Raw genomic sequence first — 13881 nt, forward strand, 5'->3', positions numbered from 1 at the left:
GGGAAATAATGGATTAAGGTAAAGTGTGCTAAGTGCCACAACAGTGGTATAAACAAAATCCTATAGAAATACAGATGAATTCTGAAAGACTGTAGAGAAAACAGAACCATGAGCTGAACCTCTGAAGAATGGATAGAAAAGTTCTTCCAGAATGGAAGAACAAAAGGATAATCTATTCAGGAACAAGTTGCCCCAATCAGCTAGAAGACAAGAATAAAACGGGAATAGGAAGTAGGAGACAGGGATGGGAGTTTCGATCGGGGCCATATTATGGAAGGACTGAGGGCTCTGACAAAAGTTGGGTTTGATTGTGTACGTGTTAGGGATCCACTGCAACCTCTGAGCAGAGAACTGACTTGGTCATCCACATATTCAATGAAAATTATTCTGACAGGACCATGTAGTCCCATTCTACAGAATGGGAAGCTAAAGACAGGGTAAACAATATCAAAGAGCTATGCAGAAGGTAATGAGGGGCACTGTTAAGGGAGCTGTGGGGACAGGAGAAAACCAGAGACAAACTGACAGGGTTTGGAAGGTCTCGAAATGTGAGAGGAGACAAAGACAAATACTGTTTAGTTTCTTATATGTGAAATCTAGAAGAAAAACAAATTAATCGAGACAGAGAACAGTTTGCTGGTTACAGGGTGGGGTAAGGAGGGGATAGGTGAAAGTGGTCGACAAAAATAAATCAATTGCTCATCAACACCAGAAATGGGGGTTGTCAGTCACTGCAAGAGCAGTGACGTCATAAACCAGAGTTCATTTCTTCTTTCTCAGAGACAAGGGAAGAGGAGTAAATCAGAAGAACAAAAGAAAATGTAATGGCATTCACATTCATAATCGTCTTGGTAAGATAGAAAAGATCACCTCCTGAGAGTAAGGATTTTTGAACTTGTTCAAAGAAGAAGAAAGGTTTGCTGAACTCCCAAGAACTCCGTCTTACCGTCTTTATCTAAGCCAGTTTCCTATTCAGGCAAGATTTGGGCTTAAAGCCTTTTATTTGGATTAAGTAAATGCTGATAAGCATTCTACTCCATAATACAGAATTTAGACTCAAATTCCTTAATTTCCCCATGAAATTGAAGTTCTGAATGACCTTGCCTTCCTGATCACACACTCTTGACTCTCTGCCAGCAACGTGAAAATTCTAAACCCAAATAGATATCCATTAACAACACATGCCTTAAGTTATGCAAATTACAAGTGTTGTGCATAGAAGCAAAATATCAAAGCATAAAAACATCAAATAACACAAATCTAGGAGATTACATATTTAAATGTATTCAGATACTATGAATTCCAAACCTCCAAGCACTTAATGTTCAAAGTAGGCAGGTAAGAGATTAGGTGTTTAAGGTTCACCTGCAAGGCACCTGCCATCTGCTGCAACCTTATTAATGAAACCAATCAATTTTTATTACACAATTATTCTGAGTTCAGGGAAGTACTCAAGAGAAGAAAAGAGAAACAGAAGATAAGATCTCTGCTTTCAAGGAGTTACGTTCTTGTTTGTGAACATTAAGTATAAGGAATAAGATAACAGACAAATCTTTTAAGGGACTAGGATAACAAACAAATTTAAAAGAGCATAATAAAAGACAATATATAATTTAAAACCAAAATGTGTACTGTGTGATAAAAGAGAGATGAGCATCAGCTCAAAGCGTATACCTTGCAAACATCTATTCTTTGGTTGGTGTGCACATATGTGTGCCTCTAAAAGCCACTTCAAAGATTCCCTTCCCTAGTTTCTCTCCCTCAGGCTGTCAGGCTCCTCTCTGACTTCTCTTATTTACCAGATCACACCGTTGGAATATGTCCTGGGTGCAAGGACTCTGTCTTATCCTTACATGTTACAGTCATGTTGGATCAAAAGTCTCAGGAAAGGCACAGAGGCAGAATGAAAACCCGAGACATTCTCACAATGGAGAATCTTGGATAAGGAGCAGTAGAATCTAAGCAGGGTAAACATGATGTGGGTGGACAGAGGAAAAAGCAGAAGGCTAGCCAACCAGGTTCACACTGAACATAGCAGGAAACAGGCAGCAACTATTAGTCCCTGAGCGAGCTGGTGATCTGATGTTAATGAGATTTTCATTTAGCAGTTCTGGGGAGGATGGTCTGACTTGATGAAGTCAAGTGAGAAGTCACTGGAAGCAGATCAGTCAGGAGGCTCCTCCAGGAACCAAGTGTGAGATAAGGGCAGTAGGGGCTGGTACAGTAAAGGTGGGAGATGAGGTCCAGCAACTAGGCATTATCTAGCCACAAAAAAAAACCTAAGCAAATAAAGGTGGAAGATAACAGTAATAAAATAAAATAAAATAAAAACTTATGGAAAAAAAACTTCTGAATTTTACACCTTGTACAATATCCACAACCCCCCCCCCCAAAAAAAAACCAATAAAACATGTTAGTAAAAAGTAAGGGGAGCTGGGGGGAAACAATGATTACAGTATTTGATGGAGGGCCACATAACACTGAGAGGCAAATTAGCAGATTGGTTATTTAAGAGGGTGATCTTTGGACACCAACCTGGCTGAGTTTGAATTGGGCTCAGCCACTTCCTATCTGTGTATCCCTGGAAAATGACTTTACCTCTGTGTGTCTGTTTCCTCATCTGTAAAATGGGGATATGAATTAATATTACTCCCCTCATAGGGTGTTATGAGAAATGGATGGCCTTTATATGTATTAATATTTGTCAAAACTTTTGCAAACATATTAAACTGCAAATGATGGTAAACGTATTGAAAAAAGGGTACTGACCACAACTTTACATGGCGATGCCTCTAAGATGGATGAAAGCTGACACCTGAAGGAGAGGAATTAGCCTTGTGAAGCAAGGCAGGCAGGGAGGAGACAAAGAGCATTTGCAAAATACCCAAGACAGACCCACGCTGGGGATGGAGATGTGGAGGGAATGACCTCAGGGCAGGAAACAAGGGGGAGAGGACAGGTGGTGGTGGCAGGGAACTGGGCAAGGGCAGATCAAGCATACTCTGCAGGGTGTGACAAAGCTGAGATTTATTCTTCATCAGTGCAAAGCCCTTGAATAGTCTGAATGGTTTGAAACAGGGGAGAGAAAGTCCTGGTTTATTCTGTATCCTTTATGAACCAAAAATCATCTCCTCCCTTTTGCCAAAGATTATGCAGCATCTGGAAAATAAAGCTAAGTACATCTCAATAACAGGTCCTCCTTTCTGTGACAGTTTTTACACTATAAAATCATGATAAGCAAAAATATAATCACTTGAAATGCTCAGGCCTGAAATGTAACCCCATTAAGGTGAGAAGAAGATGGTTCTGAAAAAAGACTTCAACTGCACCTGTAAAGGTATTCTACTGTACTGCAATCCACTTCTGGTCTATCCATTCACCTTCATTGGGGATTTTTGACAAATATGAACATAAGTCATCATGAATAGAACATACATTTTGTTTTGTTTTACAAGCAACGGTATTTTCTGACCCATATACTTTTCTTTGGACTCCCTTATCGCCAATAATAACGCTCTTACAAATAGCTTAAGGTGCAGAATTAGAGAATAAGAGGTATCAATTCTAAAGCTACTAAAATTTAGGGACATTCAGTGCTAATGACAAGCTCAGCTATAAATTTGAATGCCATTATTTTGGACGTCCACGAAGAACTGTCCTTTTTTGATCAACAAGAGGACAAAAGCACCTGTCTCAGCAACAGAATTATGGGGCACAAGGGTGGCTCAGTCAGTTAAGCATCCAACTCTTGGTTTCGTCTCAGGTCACAATCTCACAGTTTCGTGGGGTCGAGCCCCACGTCCAGCTCTGTGCTGATAGCAGAGAGCCTGCTTGGGATTCTGTCTCCCTCTCTCTCTGCCCTCCCGCCATTCATGCTGTCTCTCTCAAAATAAATAAACTTTAAAAAAAAATTAAAGAAATAGAATTACAAGATGTATTCAAATTTTTTTTCCAGGCAAAAGAACAGAATTTCAAGATATGTTATGCGAATGTTCTAAGGAGATTTCCCAGGTGAAAGTTACAGCACCAGGACTATCTCACTCCATGGTTCTTCCAGGAACAGTGGCCTAACTACAGTATAATTGAGGAAAGAGAATGAGAACATGAAGCAACCGTCCTGGCTAGGGGTGGAAGCCAGTAGAGGTGGGAAGAAGCACATTCAAACCTCCTGATGTTCCTGCCACACTGTCACTTGCCCAAAAAAACAGAAACAGGAAGACAGCACTATCCTGGGTACTGATGGCATCTCCAGTTTCCAGATGCACACTATTCAGTATCTCTAATTCCTGTTGGCACTGTTCCATCCCTCTATCCCCTGCAATCAGAGCCACTTCCTGAGATAATCTAAACCAGCCTTGGCTAATAAAGTACAACTGGAGCACAAGCCTACAAGTATGAACTCTCACACCACAGCACAAGGTATGTGACCCTTTTGCCCATCAAGAATTTAGAGGCTTTGAGTCTCTCCTATTTCCGTTAGAACTATATACAGACATTACAGAAAAGGAAAAGGCACCTCACTGCCCTGAAGCAATATCACACTGTGGTCAATCTGATGAGCAGTCTGTCCAGTAGGAAGGATAACCGAAATGAAATTTCAGACCAAATTATCACCAGATCCAGACAGCCACGGGCAAGCATAGCTTTGGGCACATCAAGAAGGTGAGCATTCCCCTTCTGATTCTTCTCCACAGTGTGTCCAATTGATGCCCCCCACCCCAGCTTCTTGCAACACATAATCTTCCTGTTAACATCCAATTCTCAGACCATCCCTCTATGTTCTTGCTGAAAATATCTCTCATTTGTGTAATCCTTTTTTTTTCTTCTCAACACTTTGCCATCTGTTACATCAATACAGCCAGAACTTTAGTGGCACAAAACCTAAGTTCGAGCCCTACTTTAACACTTTCACTCAGTCAGTTTCCTTCTAGGCTCTGCTCTACAGAGCTAACACTAATTGTGTGGGCCATTTCACCTCTCCAGGCTCAAGTTTCCTCACTTAGAATAGCAGTAATGTTGCCTCCTGCATATGGTCACAGACTTGGCGTGTGGATTCAAGGATACATGCCCTGTAAATTCAATTGAGAAAATATATGTCAGCCTCAAACAGCCACCACCATCTTAAGGTTGTAGGGCACACACTTTTCCAAAGCACACTCATGTAAATTACTTCATTGGATTCTCACTGCAACTTGGCCAAACAAGATTATTCATATTCTCCTACAGATGAAAACCCAAAGTGCCAAGAATCTAAGTGACTTCCAGAAGAAGCTAAGACTAGAATCCAAGTCCCCTGACTCACCATCCAATGCTATTTTTACTCCACTTAAGCTGATTTTCATAAAGACTTTTGAAGAAAAGCAGTTACTTATTTTTAGTTTAAGTTACATCCCTTTCCCCCCACCCCCGCCCAAAAAACCTTCCATCATCAACCAAGGCAAGACTTGTAGTCTATGTTCTTTCCCTACACCTTGAGATACATCAGGCAATAACCTGACAGTTTCTCAAGTAAGCAAAGGGAAACAAATCCTCCCCTCTTGCAAATGCGAAAACGCTGCCATATTATACTTTCTTTGAACAGAGCTGAGCACGGAGTCACGCGAATAGTAACCAAGCCAGGTGAGAAAATGCTCGCAGAAGATGTTCTGAAAGTAGAGCAAAGCAACACTGTCAATAGCTGCAGCCGTAGGTTCCTGGGGCCAATGCAACACGGCCTGTAAACATAGGCCCTCAAACCTTCAGGCTCCAAGAACAGGCTCAGTATTAGGAAGGATGGCTTCTACTCAGTCACGCTCAAGAAAACCTGTTGCCTGAGTTACGATGGATAACGGTTAGGGATCAGTGAATGGTATTTTCAGATGTTCACCTAATTGTTTGTGTTTCTCACCACCTTGAATGGTACACCACATTACTAAATAGAGGCCAGCCCTTATTCAAAATACTCTTTCAAAAGTCATACTACTGAAAAAGCATGAACAGATGGATCCTGTGCTAGGCCAGCATTCCTTACCGAGGCATATCCCTGGCATGAATACTCGATCCATACTCCATACTAAGTACAGTGTCAGGACGTGGCCGCCCTCTGCTTACATACAACTCACTTCTACACATACCCTCTCCTGAAAATGTATCTGAAGGCCAAATGTATTAAATCTGAATATACTTACATGCTCTATGCCCACTTCCAGAGAATTGAAAATATATGTGCATAAAATCCCGAGTTAGGCTGCTTTCAGGTGCTTGCCGACCTCAAGCATAACCCCCAGAATGTAAGAGTCAGCTGGTGGCAGTCCTTCCAGTGTCCTAGAAAGCTATAAAACTTGCTAAGTTGGGACAGTTCTGTACCCTTCCCATAATGAATGACATCACACCCCTCCTGCAAAAGGAGACAGTCTGTAGGTTGGGCAGCCGTCCATCTCTCATCCTCCAAAGTAGGATTTGTGAGATGTTGGAATTAAGTAATCCCAGGTGCGCATCATCAATTCGGCCCTGCCTACTGCTCATCACCACCTCTGATCGTTTCCCAGGGAAATGAAATCCCAGCCAGCTTAGGTGGAATAAAAGGTACCACTCTGGATGGAAACTCCCAAATGAACGCTCGACTCAACCACCTCTGGTCTTCCGATACTAAAATGACCCAAGTCTTGACTCTATGGACCTCCTTAACTACCCCTCCCCCAGGGGTGTGGTGTGTTAGGGATGTGCTATTCAGTCATCCTGATGACCCAGCAACACAAGCTAACAAACACTGCTACTGTGCAGTAACTAGATCCTCAGTTCCTGTTCTACAGTTTGGTATCAATGTCAGCCATGCACAGGCAGTATGAAAGCTGACCATGTGCCCGCTGAGGGCCAGCTACGTAAGCCTGATGCTGCAAAACTAAACTTAGGTTACAGCATATTTCCTTTTATGCGAGGCTGCCTGATGCTGGGGTAAAATTCTCACTGCTGGCTGAAGTTCACACATCTCTCTCAAGGGTCCCCTAGAAACTGTATGGTGGGCCCACATTAACACCACTGTTGTCAGGAAAAGATAAGAAAATTCAAGTGTGGACATTTCATTCAGATGACCAATTCCCACCATTTTCAACACTGCTGTCAAATAAAACTGAACTATCCTTTTCTTTCTCATGTTTAGGCTCTTGTGAATCTGTCTCTTCATTCCCAAGTCCTCAGCCTTCTAGAGCACTGCATATGAAATAAGGGAAACGCGTCATCATTTTTAGTTTACTCTGGATATGCTTGTTCTTGCCGTTTCTCTTATTTGGATACTTAGAATTTCCTATTCACAAGCCCTCAGGTGCCTGTCCTCTCAGGATGAGAGGACACCCAAGAATGAGAAACGTGAATTTGCATCAAAGTCCAAATTGGCAAACTTCCCATAACACCCAGGTCTAACTATATACACTGGTCCAAAATCTCAACTCAGCCTATTAAAGCCTAGATAGAGCCTTCTAACCCATGACACATTCTGTCGTTAGGAAGCACTCTAGTTACCAGCATCAGTAAACATGCTTTCTCATTATTCACAGTAGTCACGCTCGCTAAGGTGTCCAATAACACTGAACTCGTGAACATGAACCACTGCTCCTAGGGGAAGTACACAGTTAGGTTCCTTCAAGCCGCTGGTTACATTTCTGTCAATTGATCAATACATCATCTTGTTTCATGAGTGTTTCTGTTTAAAGACATCTTATTTGAAATCTATTATCGATTCATTAACATTGAGTTCATGGCCAACAGCACTACAATTCATGCCTGAAGGAAGCTTATCTAATGCACACATTTTCCACACATATTTTTCCTGAAGGCACATCACAGCCTTCTGGCTCTTGGGAACCCTGGACAGCACTTCAGCACTATGCTTGGGGGCCATTATAAGCAGCAAAAACACCAACAGAAAGCCCCCAAATGAGAAACATGGGGCACAAAAGACACCACAAGTAAGAGTACAGTATGAGAGCTGGAACAAGTCAGAGTCTTGCCTTGTTTGACCTCACCTGGGGATGCACACTTGGGGAGACTCAAATTTTTCACCACTCTGTGCATGTGCATGGATGACAGAGACAGCGCTGCAAGTTCGAATTTGAGGTTACAAATAACTTTTAGTGAGTAGATAAACTCGCAAATTCGAGGATGGGCTGTATCTGGTTATTGGACCTGAGGTATGAGACAGAGTATATTCCATAAGATTCTCCTCCTTTGCAAAGGAACTGTCATACTGCATCCCAGGTAGCAAGAATTTTTCTGGTTTCAGCACCTCCTACTTACACTCCGCCTTTCCTACCTTGGCAATTTATACTATCAAAATTTGGCGGTCCAATTTCTTTCTTTCTTTCAAAGTTTATTTATTTACTTTGAGAGAGAGTGAAAGAGTGCGCAGGGGCAGACAAAGAGGAAAAGAGAGAGAATCCCAAGCAGGCTCCTCATTAACAGTGCTGAGCCCAACACAAGGCTCATGACCTGAGCTGAAACCTAGAGTCCAGATACTCAACCAGCTCAACCAACTGAGCCACCCAGGCACCCCGGCAATCCCAATTGCTAAGCAGTTGTTGTTGCTATCGTCATTTTAACGTGGACATATTCTAAATGGCTACAGACTGTTGGCAGCATTCATTCTCTTTTCTTGTCTATTAGGATCTCACATATCAACGTCATTACCTTTAGATGGGATCCCTAAAACAATCACAAATGAGCTTCAGTTAACACAACTTGCACAAACTTAACACACACACACACAAAAAAAAACTTCCTTTCACCAGGTTCTGCAACAGCTTATCTAACTAACATACCCCAAAATCCAGACTTGATATGTTAAGACTGCCACACTGTCATAATTTTAGTCACATTAAATATTTCCCAATGTATGTGACTTTTACCTCCTGAATTTACAACTCTTATTGTTTTATTAAGTCATACTCAAAGGTGCAAAACAACTTTTAAGATGGCTATTTTACTTATTTTTTTTAACGTTTATGTATTTTTGAAGGGGGGGGGGGTGAGAGGCAGAAAAAGAGGGAGACACAGAATCACAAGCAGGCTCTGAGCTGTTAGCACACAAGCTGTGAGATCATGACCTGAGCCGAAGTCAGCTGCTTGTGTATCTGGCTGTTTTCATCACCAGTCTTACTCAGAGGCTTTCTTCCCCGTGCTTTTGCAGCCACTGTCTTATGTGAGCTTTCATAAATGAACATCTGAGGTCATTATGAGGCAGGAATGCAGGTGTGATTCTGGCCTTATGCAGAAGAGCAAAAAGAGATGTGGAGAAGCTAAGTGGCTTAGCTCGGAATCACACAAAAGAACCAACTGCAGAACCCAGATCTGGTGCAGGGCTTGTCCCCACATGGCTGTCCCTGCTCTCAAAGAGCAGTTAATTAAGGTGTACATTTCCATTCATTAAAAATGTTATTTGTGGGGTGCCTGGGTGGCTCAGTGGGTTAAGCTTTCGACTTCCACTCAGGTCATGATCTTGTGGTTCGTGGGTTCCAGTCCCACATATGGCTCTGTGCTGACAACTCAGAGCCTAGAGCCTGCTTCAGATTCTGTGTCTCCCTCTCTGTCCCTCCCCCGCTTGTGCACACGCACTCTCTCTCTCTCAAAAAATAAACATTAAGAATAATTTTTTAATGTTATTTGTATTTCTTAATGTAATATGTGAGTCAAAATCATTTTATTTTTAGTTTTTTTTCCACGTTTGTTTATTTTCAAGAGAAAGAGAGCATGAGTGGGGAAGGGGCAGAGAAAGAGGGAAACATAGAACCCTAAAGCAGGCTGCAGGCTCCAGGCTCTGAGCTGTCAGCACAGAGCCTGACACAGGCCGAGCTCCTGAACTGTGAGATCATGACCTGAGCCGAAGTTGGATGCTTAACCGACTGAGCCACCCAGGTGTCCCTTTTACTTATCATTTTAATAAGGCAAACTAGAAGCTGCACAGCAAAACTATCCAGCAAGGAACCTAGAAAAGACACAAAGTAAAATCTTCCTCTGGATTTGTTCTGGCAACCATCAGAGGCTGGCAACAAGGCTGACTCCATAAGCAGTTAAAAGGAATTTCCCATTACAGAACTCATAAAACATAACATCTGAAAGTAAAAGTTTTGGTTTCACAATGATCAAGTCTGTAAGTGAACTAGTCAGGTAAACTCACAGTTCTAAATCAGCTGGGGGAAGTGGCAACCACTGTGGTTAAGAAGCTCTCTGAAATCCTCAAAGACTTTTGTAAGTAGCATAATACCAACTACTTTTCAAGGCATATTATTTCCTGTAATTCCTGAACCTCTGTGATGTATTGGATCAGATACTATTACCCTCTTACAGAGGAGAATCAAATACAAAGGTTAAGTAGAGGTAACTTTTTCTGGTCACAAACTTACGTGACTTAGGTGACACAGATTGGACTTAAAGTCGTGTCTCCAAAAATAAGCAAGAGCTGTTTTCACTACAACATTCACAGTTTGGGAATGTAGTCCATGGTTATTTATAACAGAATTATCTTAATTGTACTGTGTTTTGGTCAACATAAAAATTAGTTTGCATTCCCCTTCCAAATGGAAAGCAAAAAGCAAGCTGCCCCAGAGTGTGACAAAACCAGTGGCAGGGGAAATCAGCCTGGGATTAATATTTTGCCAAAATTAAATAACAATTTGAGAGGTTTACATCATTTCAACCATGGGGGAGATGATTTTCAGCCAGATGTAAGAGGAAACACACAGAAGAAAACAAACACAAAATCGTGTCTTGAGTATACAACAAACTTCTAAAGTATTTCTAAACCCATTAGTAGTTAAGGCATTAAGATTTAGAGACGATAATAAACTTGTTCCAAGATCGCGTCATCAGTACAGCCTTAAGGCACTGACCCTAAAGCTCTTTCAACTACACACGCTACCCTTCACAGTGCTGCGCAGCAAGGAGGAAAAACAATGAACATCTCAAGGTAGTGGGGTAGAGCAAAGAGTTAAAGTGTGGTATGTTAAAATGGCATGCAAAACTAACCTTCGAATACTAATAGGAAAACTATCATTTTAGTTTTGTCTTTGAACGTTCAGAGGAAACAAATAGTAAAGGTAGGCTGGGGTTTAGAAACAGATTTGTAAAATCTGCAAACTGAGAGACAGCACCTTTCAGAGAGAGCAACCAGCTGCTGATAAAAACTAGAAGAGCAGCCTCCACTCCCCGCCCCCGGGCTGCTGGTTCTTATTAACCACAGAGAAGGAAATACAACCAGCAAAAACATACAGCACCAATGATCAAAGTGAAACCGATTTTTTTTAAATTATCTAGCTTAAATAGACGAATATGTCAATAAAATGCATAGACTAAGTAGCGCCAACAAGCACTGTCATCCTAACCTAAGACATTTCAATGTCTCAGTGTCAGGAATCAAAGGAGACTTTAAGCAAAAAAAAAAAAAAAAAAAAAAAAAGACCTTTGCTTTTCGGCGAGGCCTGCACTCGGTGCTGGAAGAGTGTGCCGTTTTGTTTTGAGGAGGGGCAGGGAATATAGGAAGAGAAAAAGCGAGACCCATCCCAGCGGCCCATCCTCAGCCTCTTCCCGCAGTCGTACACCCAGCCCTCCGGTGCCGCTGGCCAGGACCAAGGGTCTACAGGGCTCCGGGCCCCCTTCCCGGCCCCGTGCCTCGCATTCCCAGGACGCCTTCCTCTCGGGACCCCTCCAGGAGCCGGACCTCCCTTTGAGAGCCCTGGAGCTTCGGCTCCCCACCAGGAGCCTCAAGTTGCCCCGCGAGAACCAGCCGCCTCCTCCCTCCCGGAGGACGCCCTCAGGGCAGCTCCAAGTCACCCCACCCGGGAGTCCCCCCGCAGGCCGGCCCCTCGCGGGCCCGGTTCTCCCGCACTCACCGCCGGGCGGCTCTGGGCTCGCCCGCCTCGGGCCGGCCGGGCCCCGTGGGGGGCGGGGGCGGGCGTGGAGGCGGGACCGCCGAGCGCGCGGGGCGCACTCCGGGGGCGCGCCGACGCACAGGCGCGCTCGCGCCCGCGCTCCCGCACCGACTCCCCCGCTGCACGCCCACACGCACACGCGGGCGGCGCGCGCCAGGCCGACTCCGCGGCGGACGCGAGCGCGGAAGCGCGAGGAATCCCTGGAATGAGGCGCCGCCCGCCCGCCCTCAGCCCCGCTCCGCCGGGCTCCGCCTGGCCCGCCAGAACACGCCCCCCGGACACGCCCCTCCTACCGAGCAGGTGGGCGGCCGAGCCCAGGTGAGCCGGCTGGGAAGCGGGGGCGGGGCCCCGCGCGCCAGGGAGAGGCTTGTTTCCCCTCCCCCCTCCCGCCGCACGCCCCGCGGCCGCTCGCACCCACCCGGCGGGCGCCGACGCGCTCGGGCGGGGGACGCCTTCTGCAGGCCTGGAGCGGCGCTGGGCCCCCGGAGGAGGCGCCAGTTCCCGAGGGCGCGAGGACCCGGCATCTTACGCATATCTCTACCCCCGAAAGGCCCAGCCAGTGGGAACTCACCTTCGGTGTACACGCACCAACGAACCTTTCGTGGCGCCCAGGTGCCTGCTGCTCTGGGCCAGGCACGTTCCCCACACGCACACAGTGGGCCCACGCACCCAGTGCACACAGTACACGTGACACCGACATCCACGGTCTAGCTTTACTCCACACCCACTGGGTCTGCTGCCCCTTCCCCGCCACGCACAGCCAGCAAGTGCCAGAGTATTTGAGCCAGACCCGCAGCACCTACGCGGTGCTCGGCTTCAGACCCGCACGCTTCCCCTTCCTCCAACGGCAGTCCCTGGAAGGGTGTACGACTTCTCCAGCGCCCGGAGGTCGGCGCTCACACCCGGCTCGCCCGCGAGACCTCAGCGCACGCGGGGGACTCCCGTCCCCGGGACGCGGACCTGGACCGCTGCCTCACTTTCTCGTTACCCACACACCCCAGCCACACTGCCCAGACAGGCCGGCGGCCACACGTACCTGCAGGTACAGGTCGCACTTGCTTGGGGAAGTGTATACTCAGGTGCCACTGCGATCAGAACGGCCGCTGCAGTCCGGGGCACTCTGACGCGGCTCGGTTTCCTCCCATTACAGCATTTTACACTCCTCCACTCACTCTCCACTTCACACACACACGCACGCACACACACTCACGCCCCAGGCGCTCGGCAGCGTCTTTCCTCCCCCTCCCTCGCCCGGAGGAGGAAGTCCTAGTAAATGAAAACAGTGTGGAAGGGAGGGAGCAGAGGAGGAAGGGAGGGAGGTCGGGGTGGAAAGAGCCCCCTCCAGCCGCTCACACAGCAGTGTTTGCTGTGTTTGGCAAACTCCTGGAGTCCACAACCCAGGCTGTTCTGAAATGCGCCCGGGGAGGGGCAGAGGGGAGGAGGTGAAACATTTCTAATTGGTGCAGGTTCTTATTACAGCAGCAGCGTAGACATGTGACCACGAAAAGAAAAGCCCTGTCTTTAATTTTTTCCTGTCATTCTCTAGAGATTTGGTGGTGGGGGGGTAGGAGGGGTGGAGGCCTAATACTCCGGTCCCCGGCAGCCCTTGCCCCATTGTTTTCTCATACTGCCACAATTAAGAAAACATTTGCTTAACATATCCAGCCGCTAACTTCATAAAATAAATAGCCAGAGACTGGACTTCCTCTGGTTTGCTTTAAATGGCTTCATGTTGCTCGCCTCCTGGCTGTTTTCAAACCTTAGTCGTTATTTGGAGCTCCTACTCTAGGGCTTTCTCTGGGAGAAGGCTCCGCTGAGAGGCAAAGATAACAGTAAAAACAAATACCAGCTGACATTAATGATGGGGGAGACGGGCTGCTCTAGTTTTCACACTGTTTTCCCATCTATTACCTCACAGCATATTTCCTCATTTGATCTTAGCCCCTGTTGGAAAGCAGGACAGGTATTAACGGTTCGCTACTGC

General features: G+C 45.7%; 1 protein-coding gene across 3 annotated transcripts in view; it reads right to left on the bottom strand.

The window, feature by feature from the left end:
* The window catches only part of VGLL4 (vestigial like family member 4), a 168431-nt gene extending 155164 nt beyond the window's left edge, over positions 1-13267 (bottom strand). Inside the window, exon 1 of one of the 3 annotated variants that reach the window (XM_043588137.1) lies at positions 12934-13267. The gene's annotated coding sequence lies outside the window, so the exon portion shown is untranslated. Of the gene's footprint in view, positions 1-11858; positions 11906-12933 lie in introns of those variants that run through there. The other 2 variants (XM_043588139.1, XM_043588136.1) reach the window with 2 other exon arrangements.
* Between the last annotated feature and the right edge of the window lie 614 nt (positions 13268-13881).

This window comes from Prionailurus bengalensis, chromosome A2, assembly GCF_016509475.1.
Source record: "Prionailurus bengalensis isolate Pbe53 chromosome A2, Fcat_Pben_1.1_paternal_pri, whole genome shotgun sequence".
Taxonomy (NCBI): Eukaryota; Metazoa; Chordata; class Mammalia; order Carnivora; family Felidae; genus Prionailurus; species Prionailurus bengalensis.